This window comes from Balaenoptera borealis, assembly GCF_965194805.1.
Source record: "Balaenoptera borealis genome assembly, chromosome: 15".
NCBI lineage: Eukaryota > Metazoa > Chordata > Mammalia > Artiodactyla > Balaenopteridae > Balaenoptera > Balaenoptera borealis.
In genome coordinates this window covers 80,388,949-80,402,028 of record NC_138871.1, presented here as the reverse complement: position 1 = coordinate 80,402,028, position 13,080 = coordinate 80,388,949, and the positions used below count along the sequence as shown (strand labels likewise).

Below are 13,080 nucleotides of genomic sequence, written 5' to 3'. Positions count from 1 at the left end.
GGGCTCTGCCCTTCGCACGCTGTGTGGCACTCTGTGGGCCCGTCTTCTGAGTGTGGTCTCTTCCCAGCTGTTGCTGCCTGCATTGTGTTTTCCCACGCCTGGGCCTGCCCAAGCTGTCCCCAGCTGTGACCAGCTGTCAGCCAGCTGTCAGCACTCAGCTCCTCTCCCACCACGTGACACTCCCATCATCAGCGGGAACCCAGAAGGGCTCCGTGACAGGCGGGTTCAGGGACAGACGGCATTTGAGGCCTGAGCACCCTGCAGTCAGGTGGAGACCCCGGTGAGAGACCCACACAGACGGAGCCAGAGAGACAGACACCCAGACAAACAGGAGTGGGCTCAGAGAGATAGATGGGGAATAGAAAGCACACACACACACACGCGCGCGCGCGCGCACACACACACACGCGCACACACACACAGCTGTGCTTACACACACGAGGCAGCCAAGGGTCACTTCCCCCCCAGCCGTGGGTCCTCCTGGGAGCCAGGAGCTCCAGGAATCTTACTAGGGGCCTCCCCAGCCCAGCTACTCAAAGTGTGGTCCGTGAACCAGGGCCAGAGGCCTCGGCACCCGTGGGAGCTGTGAGACCTGCAGAGTCCCAGGCCCAGCCCAGACCTGCAGCATCAGACGTGCATCTTTACCAGAGCCCCGGGAGAGTCACAGGCACGGTAAGCACAGGCAGCGCGGCTCTCACTCCTGTCCCGGCCTCTCTATCGCAGGAAGTTTGAGGAGGACCAGAGAAGTGCGTCCACTTTCACTCCCGTGATGCAAACCGAGCGCCAGGAGGAGCGGCAGCGGGCCGGGGGGTGGGGTGTGGGCGTGGGCTGAGCCCTCCTTCTCTGCATGCAGAGCCGGGACGAGCTCAGCGCACACGGTCAGCTCTGCCCCCGTGGTTCCGCCACCTGGGCTGCCATCGTTCCCTCTTCTCGATGGTCCCAGGCCATCTTCCTCGGAGGCCCGGTCCCAGGCTCACTGAGACAGGAGGCCTTCCCGGTACACCTTGAAGACAGAGGTCTCTCTCCTCCACTAACCACAGCCAAAATAATGATAGCTACTAACCCGCTGGATGGTCTCCGTATTCCCAGGCTGCTCGCTGATTTCTCCCACTCGATACACAGAGTGGAACTGAATTAAGTACTATTATTATCCCTGTTTCACAGATGGGAACGCTGAGGCTCAGAGGGCTACCCGTCCTTTATTCAGCAAGTGTTGAGGGGATACCAAGTATGTGCCGGGGTGGAGGACCAGCTGGTCTGTGAGCCCCGCCCCCTCCAGGCTTGTGCGCCCAGATGGCGGTCCCGGGGGGAGCAGGGGATAGAGGAAGCCAAGCCCAGAGGAAGGGGCAGGAACCCTGGAAATCTCAGCTGTCTCGCCAGAGATAAGGGTGCTTTGATCTCCAGGCTATTTCCCACACCGAGGAATTCCATTCAGGCCCGTAGGCAGGCTGGCTATCTCCTCAGCTGCACAATTGGCCCCCTGAAACATCCAGAAGGACAATCATTACTTGCTGACGAACTCGGGATCTGCTTGGTTCCACAAATAGGGGTCTCTTCCTGGAGGAGCCCTCCCTGCCCAGCCCTTAGCCTCCAGCCCCCGGGAGGGGTCCCTCCACCCTCAGCCTGTCACCGCCTGAAGCTGGTCCCCCACTGGAAGCTGCTAGAGTGGCCCTGGGACAGAGGGGCAGGAAAGAGGGGCCGCCTGGTAGGAACACCCCCAGCTCTGGGGCGCACAGACGCGGTGCGGAGAGAGGAGTCACCGTCTCATCCACCTACCAGCTGAGTCTCCTGGGGAAACTGACCTCACGTCTCTGGAACTCAGTTTTTTGGACTAAACGGGGACAATGGTAGGACACTGCCTATCTGGAGGGCTGGGGGAATCCGAAGAATGTAAAGGTTGCATAAGCGTTAAACAGACGGCAGCGAGGTTGCCTTTGCACTGATTGGAGCAGGTACAGCCCCCTGCTGTAGAAAACCACCTCCGGTTTTTATCTTGGGGGTCATTTATTAAGCCTTTGCTTACGAAACACAGATTGCATTATGCTGAGCACAGTTTCCCTTTTTAAAAATCTTGTTGCTTGACTTTCTTGTTATAAAGGGCAGGTGATAAAGGCATAAGGGCACTCTGAGGTGACAGCAAAATGAAGTCTCTGGCTGGTGAGAGCTGAATGCAATCGGACACAGGGATTGCTTTAGGGAGGTGGTTTGAAGGCTATAAATGTAGGATTGTGAAAAGACCTTTATTACTGATGTTTCTGCAGGAAAAGTAACTTTATCTGCTGAAAATCTCACAGAAACGATCACTTGTAGAACATGATTTCTTTTTTTCTTTTTTTTTTTTTGATTTTTGAAACTAGTGGGTTTTTTTTTAATGAAGTATAGTTGATTTACAATGTTATGTTAAGTTCTGCTGTACAGCAAAGTGATTCAGTTATACATATATATATACATTCTTTTTCATATTCTTTTCCATGATGGTTTATCCCAGGATAGTGAATAGAGTTCCCCGTGCTAAGCAGTAGGACCTGGTTGTTTATCCACTCTCTATATAATAGTTTGCACCTGCTGACCCCAAACTCCCCATCCATCGCTCCCCAACCCCCCCTGACAACCACAAGTTTCTAGAACATGATTTCTGAGATTTCATATGAATGGAGTGCTCATGCTTTAGCAGAGATGGGCTCCTTGGAGCCCCTACCGGGTGCTAAGCCCATTATCTTATTTAATCTTTTCAACAGTCCCATGAGATGGGTACCATCTCCATTCTCCAGCCAGGAAAACTGAGGTCCAGAGAGAAGTAACTTAGCTCGGGTAGCAGAGTTGGAAGCAGAGAAGGAATTTGAAGGCAGGACTGTGGTCCTCCAAAGTCCTGTCTTCTGCTGCAATACCCAACCCACCTTCCTCTGTGTAAAAGCTTCCCTACGTGGCTCCACCCCATAAACACCAGATGACTCGGACTAGCAGAGGTGAGAGCCTCCTGTAAACTGTGAAGTCCTCCATACAGGTCAGGACTTTTGACATCAAAGCTCTAATTTATTACAAGTAATTTAGAGCTTGTTATTTCCTCCACCAACAAAGCCTGGCTTTTTTCAGAAGGAACCACCGCAGGGTTCCTTGAATAATGAGGGTTTAAAATATTACTAAACACAACTTTCCAGGATTACAATCTGCTGAAGGGAAGCGAGGGGCAGTTCGGGCCGGGAAGTGAAATCTCTGGAACTGGAGGAGTTTGCAAGAGCAAGAGGCACTCTGTGAGGCCTCCTGATGAGAACGAACGCTTTGGGTCACCCCAACCTGTTCACAGCCCTGGAGCAACCAACTGCATTTTTTTAAACTACATTATTATGTATTGTCACTATGCCTGTGGTAACTTACATTTATGGCAGGGCCTGAGAGAGTTATTATTTCCAGTGAGGTTCAAAAAGGTTTAGTAACCTTTTTTTTAGTCCAAGGTTATATATACAAATATCACTTAATAGTGATGTACAACCGTATGGTCCAGTAAATCCACTTTGGGGTATACCCGCAAAAGAATTGAAAGCAGGGACTTGAACACCACTGTTCATAGCAACATCATTCATAATAGCCAAAAGGTAGAAACAACCTGAATAGCTATAGAGGGATGAATGGATAAACAAAATGTGGTATGTACATGTATCTCATATCATTCAGCCTTAAGAAAGGGAAGAAATTCCCACACATGCTACAACTTGGATAAACCTTGAAGGCATCATGCTAAGTGAAATAAGCCAGACGCTAAAGGATTCATACTGTATGATTGCACTTACTTCAGGTACCTAGTCAAATTCATAGTGACGGAAAGTAGAATGGTTGTTGCCAGGGGCAGGGGGCAGGGGGTAGGGGGTAGAAATGGGGAATTAATGTTTCATGGGTATGAACTTTCTGTTCATGATCATGAAAAAGTTCTGGAGATGGATGGTGGTGATGGTGGCACAACAATGTGAATGCACTTAATGCCACTGAACTGTACACTTAGAAATGGTTAAAATCGTAAGTTACATTTACGTTTTATGTTATGTATACTTTACCACAATTAAAAAACAAAGTCAATGTACAACCTGAATAATAATGATGGTTAACATTTTTTGAGTAGCTAATAGGTACTCAGTACAACCGTATGAAGTAGTTACTATCCTTCCAATTTTATAGATGAAGAAACTGAGGTTCAGAGTAGTTCTGTGAGTGCCCCCAAGGTCGTAAAGCCAGAAATAAAGGTGGGATTTAAAGCCAGATCTTTCTGGCAGTTCTTTATTTCTGTGTGCTGCCTTCTCTCCTATGAATGCCTTAGTGCCCTCTGCATGGCCTTAAAAAAAAGGATTTTGTTGGGACAAATTAAAAGTCCTAAACTCTAAAAGAAAAAGAAAACTATTGGGACTTCCCTGGTGGCACAGTGGTTAAGAATCCGCCTGCCAATGCAGGGGACACGGGTTCGAGCCGTGGTCTGGGAAGATCCCACATGCCGCGGAGCCACTAAGCCCATGCACCACAACTACTGAGCCCGTGTGCCACAACTACTGAAGCCTGCGCGCCTAGAGCCCGTGCTCCGCAACAAGAGAAGCCACCGTGATGAGAAGCCCGCATGCGGCAACGAAGACCCAACGTAGCCAAAAATAAATAAATAAATAAAACGGTTAACTTTATAAAAAATAAAAGAGAGAGAAAGCTATCAGCAAAAGGCATTTAGCCTTGGATCATTAGTTAGGAGCTGCCTCTGGCCTGGGGTTAGTTCCTCCTCATTCTGTACCTCAGCTTCCCCATCAGACAATCTGGTGGCTGGCTTCCAAGGGCACGTCCAAGTCCCACATTCCAATACTCTCCACCCCGAATAGACCCTCAAAGAGAACAGTCTAAAAAGAAGCTAAATTCATAGGCTGACCATAAGTCCCATTTTGCATCAAACCGTCCCAGTTTCTGCCTGTTGCCCCATGTAATGACAGTTGCACCCCTTAAACTTTTTTTTTTTTTTTTAAGTTTTTGGCCACATGGCATGTGGGATCTTAGTTCCCTGACCAGGGGTTGAACCCACGCACCCTGCATTGGAAGCATGGAGTCTTAACCACTGGACCACCAGGGATGTCCCATACCACTTAAACTTTCAAAAGTGTCCTGGGTTGGGTGATACGCTCACCCTACAAATGCACTAACCAGGTTTTGTTTTGACAACAGTTGACTTCAGACCTCACAGTCAGAGCTGCCTCTTGTAAATTCTTTTTACTGTTTGGTTTGAAACCTACAAGGTAAAACCATCCGAAGATTGTCAGGATTGATATGGCAGGCTTTGTTCTGAAGTCTCTCAATGGGGACAGTTATAAGTATCTTTGCTTAAAATTTGCAAGCCAAGATACCTAATGATTTGTTTGTTTCTGCTTCAAAGCTTTAAAAAGCCCTTTTATCTATTGTCTGATAGGGATTATTCTGTGATTAAAAAAAACCACAACAATTCAGTTCAGTAATTAAGAAAAAAATTCTAAGTATAGGGCCAAATGCAAAATGGCTGACCTGGCAGGATGGGTAAAAGGAGTAATTATTATGGGGTATTTATGAGTTGACCCTTAGAAGAACCACACTTTTACCCAAGCAGAGTAAGTTAAAAATTGTCTTGTTCTACTCTTTGGTAATTTATTGTCACTCTGAAAAAGCTTTAAGTTTTTTAAAAATTTAATTGAAAACTAATACATTAGTTTTAACAAATGTTAAACAAAACTAATACATTCTAGAAAATGTAAAAAATATAAAACAATACAAAAAGACAATAATTCCATTCCCAACAGACCTTCTGCTAAAATTTGATATATACTTCTAGTTATTTTGTATTCATGTATATGTTATTTACCCCAAAAGAGTAGTCATGCTATATTTTCTTCTATAACACTTTTTGTCCATTTATATGCCAAAGCTTTTTTCTGTTTCATCAAATACAGTCTATAAAACCACTTTCATAGCTATATGGTAGTCCTTCATATGAATATGTCAAAATTTACTTAACTGTGCCCCTACTGTGGGATGTTTCTTTCCAAATGTTTGCTTTAAGAAATCAAAAAGGATTGAGATAATCAATCCTTTGGCCAAAACTTGGTGCATATCGAAATTATTTTTGGAGACGAAATTTCTGGAAATGCATTTGTTCGGTTAAAGGATACACAGTTTTAAGGCTCTTGATAAGTACTGGGATCACAGTCACTGTGAAAATCCTAAACCTTCCAGAATAAACACAAAGCAAGAGAAATTGAAGGGACAGTCTTATAGTTCTCGATTTCTTCCCCATAATCCACTTCCTCTGTGTCTCACGGTGATGGGTTCCAGAAGAACACAGGCCAAGCCTGTTTGAATTATCTGCAGTGAGACCATTAAACTGTAGCGGGGAAGGACACAGGACTTGGGAGATCGGACTTGAGGCTTCTAATCCTGACTCAGCCCTCACCCGTTTTGTCCATAAACAAGATATCTGAACTTCTGGACCTAAATCCCTCCATTCGTGAAACTGGGGGGGTCAGCCAGATAATTATGAAAGGCCCTTCCTGTTCTTACATAGGAAATGAAAGAAAGCAGATGGAAATGCAGGTAAAATATTAACAAGTTTATTCTAACTACCTGTAGCTCTCAGTGCTTTTCTTCCCCCTCATTTCCACTTCTCCCATGTCTCTGACATCTTCCCTGGGCTTGGCTGTGTTTCATCTTTCTTTCACTAATATCTCACTCTTGAACAGGCTTCAGCTGGGTGGTCAGCGATGACCAAGCCTTTCTTCGGTCTTTAGGAATTAGAAGTAATCTCTCCCTGATGTGCTCTTTTGCAGTTTATCTGGAGCCTTTGAAATGCAAATCACTCCAACCTTCAGCCAGGGAAACTGGATTCTATAGGACCTCCAACTGACCTCCACAGCCTGCTCCAAGCTCCGAGCAGGCAGGAGTCTGTGGCCTGCTTCCGAAGATCAAAGGGCCATTGTTCACCTAGAGTCACCACCAGAAAACCCAGATTAGTGAGTACTTCCACCACCATCGGTCTTAATATCAAACCTTTACTAACATGGACAGGACGCAGAGGCTTTGGCCACTGGGCTTCAAGCTGCTCAAGGAGAGAAGCTACTGCGACATCTCAAAAGAGGGATCGGTATCAGGTAAAGTTGCTTCTCTGATCTCTCTTGGTCTAGAGCAAATCAAAGGGGTCTAGAGCAGGGGCTCTGGAGTCAGCTGGCCTGGACTTGCATGAAGGAGCTGCCAATGCAGGTGTTTGGAATAAACTGAATGAATCCCTACAGCTATGTCTAGGTGACGTATGATCCAGCTGTTTCAGTGGTACATTCGCTGTCCCTACCTTGCTTCTCCTGGAACGAGTCCTGACTGGTCCATGGAGGTCAGCAAGCCCTGGCGAGCAGGGAGTGGATTCTGATCTGCCCAATCACCACTGGTTTCCACAGTCTGCTGTTGGATTGCCTGGACCCGTGCCTTCTCTTTCGAGTGAATGCCCCGTGGACACACACGTTATCTCCACTCCCTCCTGGAATCCCACTAAAATGATAGTAAAGGAATGCAAAAGGCATGAGCCGCAAGGACAAAGGGGAGAGGGGAGGAGACGGCAGCAAACAGAGTTAGCCACAAAATTCAGAAGCTGGAAAACAGATGGATTTGTGGTAACTAACTTGGCAGAGAGAAGAATCATCTAACTTTCTTCAGTAGGTTGAGTAAACTAGAGAGGAGACAGTAGCAAACAAGAGCTGTCGACGGAGTTCTAAAGCATAAAAACAGATGGATTAATGGCATCTCACTGAAAGGGGAGAGGAGAAGGGAATCTAACTTTTTTCAGTAGACTGACTAGAAATAAGCAGATACGAGCCCTAGAACTATGGAAAAGCCCCATCTGGGGAGCCCCAGACTTCTCTGGAGGTGAGGATTCAGAATAGGGCTAAAAACTGGAGAATTAGCTAAAAGACTTCATAAGGAGCAGTTAAACCTCCAGATGCCCTCCCATACCCCATGCACCCACTTTGGCAGAATGCTGAAAGTTTACTCCCTAAACTAATTAAATTGCAGAGGATATCATCTCAGAGACACTAGACACAGCTGAGGACAGGATGATGTTTGGTCTTGAAAGCAAGAGGACAAAGTAAAAGTAAACACAAATGCAGAGTGGTACCATCCCTGCTCCTGGGCTCCTCTCTCTGCCTGACTCTCCAAATGGTGGTACTCAGCTTACAATCACCCCAGGCACATTTTGGCAAGAAAATGGAGAAATTCTCATTGCAGAAATTGATTGTCCAAAACAAGAAAAACAAAAAAATCTGTGAATACTGACATTTGAAAGTTCACCCAGAGAGCCAGTCAGGTCCCCACCTGATCATATTATAACAAAGCCTACCACTCAGCAAACTCCATACACACACACAAAGCTATCAAGGGCCTTGTTTTAAAATATGGTTATACAGCCAAAGGTCACCCGATTTTTTAAAAAAGCCTCTAGTATGATGGAAAAGTCAAAACAATTTCTAAAAGGGAACCCAAACCAATCAGAAGACCCTTATTTCAACTTTAGAAAATCCAAAGTAAATTTTCAGAGAAACTACACAGGAAAATTTCCCAGAGCTAAGGGATATGTTTTTTTTTTTTTAATAGAAAGTATCCTCTAAGCATTAAAAAAAAAGTAATGAAATTTAATAATAGTAGGTATAAAAGGGATATCCTAAAAGTTTTTGGGAAAAAAAACCAACCAGAAAACCAGAAAATAAAAACACATGAAAGCAGTGTCTTAAAAATTCTGAGGGAAAATATTTTCCAAATATAAAACATTATACTCATCCAAAATATCAATCAAATGTAAGTTGAGACTTGACTTGAAAGATCTCAAAAACTTATCTCCCACAAATCCTTCCTTGGGAAATTACTGCAGAATATACTCCACCAAAATGAGAGAGTTAAGAAAGTAAAAGATGTGGAACATGGCAAAGATGGAGCCATGGGGACCAGATTTACCCTCCCACCTGAAACAAGTAAAGAACCAGACAAAATATATGAAACAATGGCTCTCAAGACATTGGACACCAGGGAACAGAGGCCAGTAAGCTCTGAGGGTGGGAGATAAAAGGAGCCCTGTAGCGCAGGGAAGGTCAATGAGACAGAACCCAGAGGTTTCCTTGAGGAGATGGAGCAGGATGTCTGGGGAAACCAGGGCAGCTGGCATCTATAGGATGGGATACTTGAGTAAAGAGAGCTGCACAGAAAGAGAACCTCAGAGATCTGAAAAGGGTTGATGCCCTCAAGTATTCAACTGAGTACCTATCAGTTCACATGGGTGAGAAAAGTACCCACAGTCAGAGAAAGAACCATTAAAAGGATTAGAGGAAACACTGCTGGGACTACTGCCTGTTCCCAACAGTCAAACTGCAAAATCTCACAATTCAAGAAGCATCAGCTAGGGCTTCCCTGGTGGCGCAGTGGTTGAGAATCTGCCTGCCAATGCAGGGGACACGGGTTCGAGCCCTGGTCTGGGAAGATCCCACATGCCGCAGAGCAACTGTGCCCATGAGCCACAATTACTGAGCGTGTGCATCTGGAGCCTGTGCTCTGCAACATGAGAGGCCGCGATAATGAGAGGCCCACGCACCGTGATGAAGAGTGGCCCCCACTTGCCGCAACTAGAGAAAGCCCTCGCACAGAAACGAAGACCCAACACAGCCATAAATAAATTAATTAATTAAAAAAAAAAGAAGCATCAGCTAAATACGAAAAAGGGTTTTGTCTCAGATTTGGGGGAAAAATTAGCCTTAGACTAACCATTGCTTTGTTCCAGGCCACCAAAGATTAAAAACAAAAACCAAAAAGATTATTTCCATGTAATTTAACCTCAACCCAGAACAAAATTCAAGAATATTTTTAGGAATGGAAAACTATCCAGCACCTAACATAAATAAAATTCATGGATAAATATACAGACTATTATAATTATTATCATGGAAATTTCTTTAAATAATAAAACCAATTACAGTAAAAATATTAACAATGTGTTGTGAAGTTGATAACATATATAGAAGTAAAATGCATGAGAATAATATCACAAAGGTTTAGAGGGAAGACATAGACATAGATTGCTGTAAGATTCTTATACATGAAGTAGTATGTCACTTGAAGGTAGCCATAGAAAGTTAAAGATGTAGGGCTTCCCTGGTGGCGCAGTGGTTAAGAATCTGCCTGCCAATGCAGGGGACACGGGTTCGAGCCCTGGTCTGGGAAGATCCCACATGCCGCAGAGCAACTAAGCTCGTGCGCCACAGCTACTGAGCCTGCGCTCTAGAGCCCACGAGCCACAACTGCTGAGCCCAAGTGCCACAACTACTGAAGCCCATGCGCCTAGAGCCCATGCTCTGCAACAAGAGAAGCCACCGCAATGAGAAGCCCGCGCACCGCAATGAAGAGTAGCCCCTGCTCGCCACAACTAGAGAAAGCCCGCACACAGCAACGAAGACCCAACACAGCCAAAAATAAATAAATAAAATAAATAAATTTATAAAAAAAAAAAAAGAAAGTTAAAGATGTATACATAGACTATAAAGCAACTGCTAAAATAACACAACAAAGAATTATACCTAATGAACCAACAAAGGGATTAAAATGGAATCATAAAAAAATACCTCATGAATTCAGAAGAATGTGGAAAAGGGGGGAATGTAGAACAAAGAACACATGGCAGAAATAGAAAATAAATAGTAAGATGATAGATTTGAATCCAAACACATCATAACCACATTAAATATAAATGGTCTAAATACCTTGAGACGTTTAGACAATCTCCAAGATGGCCACCATTAAGACATACTTTCTGGTATTCACATCATCATAAGCCTTTCCCACTGAATGGGCTGGGCTTAGTGACTTAGTAAAGACAAGGTAAGACTTATGTCTTGGTGTATGATTGGAGACTAGTGTATAAAAGGCTGGCTGGCACTGCGTTCTCTCTCTCTCTCTCTCTCTCTCTCCAGGAGCAGTTGCTCTGAGGAAAGCCATGATGTGAGCAGTCCTGTGGTGGAGCCCACATGCTGACGAACTGCAGCCTCCTGCAATCGGTCTCCTGAGTGAGCTCGAAAGTGGAGTCTTTAGTCTCAATCTTCAGAGACGGAAGCCTTGACTGCTGCCTCCTGAGAGATGCTGAGCCAGAACTGCTCAGCTGAGCTACTGCAGGATTCTGACCCTCAGAAACTGGTGAGATAGAAAATGTTTGGTGCTTTAAACTGTTGAGTTTGGGGATAATTTGTTACACAGTGGTAGATAACTAATATCGATTTTAATTAAAAAACAGATTTTGTCAGGTTGGATAAAAAAGCAAGACCCACCACTTCACACCCATTAGGATGGCTAATATTTTAAAAACAACAACAATAGCAAACAGAAAAAAACAAGTGTTGGCAAAGATAGAGAGACATTGGAACTCTAGTGCATTGCTGGTGGGAATATAAAATGGTATAGCTGCTGTGAAAACAGTATGGTGCTTCCTCAAAAAGATAAAAGTAGAATTACTGTGTGATCCAGTAATCCCACTCCTAGGTATATACCTGAGAGAACTGAGAGCAGGGACTCAGATTCTTACACACCAATGTTCATAGCAGCGTTATTCACAATAGCCAAAAGATGGAAACAACCCAGATGTTCATTGATGGATGAATGGATTAACAAAATTAGGTATATACACACAATGAAATATTATTCAGCCTTAAAAAGGAATGAAATTCTGATACGTGCTACAGCATGGATAAACCTTGAGGATATGCTAAATAAAATAAGTCAGACACAAAGGGGCAAAAACTGTGTGATTCCACTTATATGAGTTACCTCAAGTAGACAGATTCATACAAACAGAAAGTAGAATAGAGGTTACCAGGGGCTGGGGATGGGAGGTATTGTTTAACCAGGTACAGAATTTCTGTTTAGAATCATGAAAAAGTTCTGGAAATGGACAGCAGTGATGATTGCACAACATTGTAAATATACTTGATGCCATGAACTGTACACTTTAAAATGGCTAAAATGATAAGATAAACAACAAGAATTTACTATATAGCACGGGAAACTATATTCAATATCTTATAATAAACTATAATGGAAAAGAATTTTAAAAAGAATATAGATATATACATATATATGTAAAACTGAATCAGTTTGCTGCACACCTGAAACTAACACAATATTGTAAATCAACTAAACTTCAACAAAAAAAGAAAGAAAGAAAGAAAGAAGGAAAGAAAAAACTATTTACATAATGGAAAAAAATGGCTAAAATGATAAATTTTATCCTATGTATATTTTACCACAATTTAAAAAGTGGGAAAAAAGCAAGACCAAATGATATGCTGTCTACAAGAAACCTACCCTAAATATATAGATACAAATAGGTTAAAGGCAAAAAGAGGGAAATAGATATGCTATGCTAATGTAATCAAAAGAAAGCTAGAATGGCTATATTAATATCAGACTATGTCTATTTCAGGCAAAGAACAGTATCAGGGATAAAGCAAATCAATGCATAAAAAACCCCACAACATCTTAAACATCATATGCTTAATAACTGAGCTTTAAAATAAATGAAGTAAATATTAATGAAACTTCAAGGAGAAACAGACAAATCCACAATTATAATCTGAGATTTCAACAACCCTCTCTCAATAACTATAAAACAAGAAAACATAAAACTAATAAGGATACAGAAGACTTGAATAACACTATCAACCCACTTAACTTAATAGACATTTATAGAACACTGCCAACAGCAGAATATACATTCTTCTCAAGGACACACAAAACATTTACCAAGATAGACTATAGCTTAGGCCATAAGACAAGGAAGTCTTTATAAACTTAAAAAGATTCATGTCTTACAAAGTATGTTCTTTGACCACAGTGAAATGAAGTTAGAAATCAATAGTAGAAAGAGATCTAGAAAGTCCAGAATATTTGGATCTTAAATAACACAAGTCTGAATAATCTGTGGTTCAAAGAAAAATTCTCGAGGTAAGCCTAAAAATATTTTCCACTAAAAGGAAATGAAAACACAACATATCATCCAAGATAGTACTTGGA

At 43.2% G+C, this 13,080-nt stretch overlaps 1 long non-coding RNA gene across 1 annotated transcript; it reads left to right on the top strand.

Annotated features, from left to right (window-relative positions):
* The first annotated feature begins 553 nt into the window (after nt 1–553).
* Nucleotides 554–11,808, top strand: LOC309612174. The gene is made up of 3 exons (XR_014235028.1): nt 554–672; nt 6,816–7,136; nt 10,989–11,808. It is a non-coding gene; the product is annotated as an uncharacterized lncRNA (long non-coding RNA).
* Nucleotides 11,809–13,080: the final 1,272 nt, after the last annotated feature.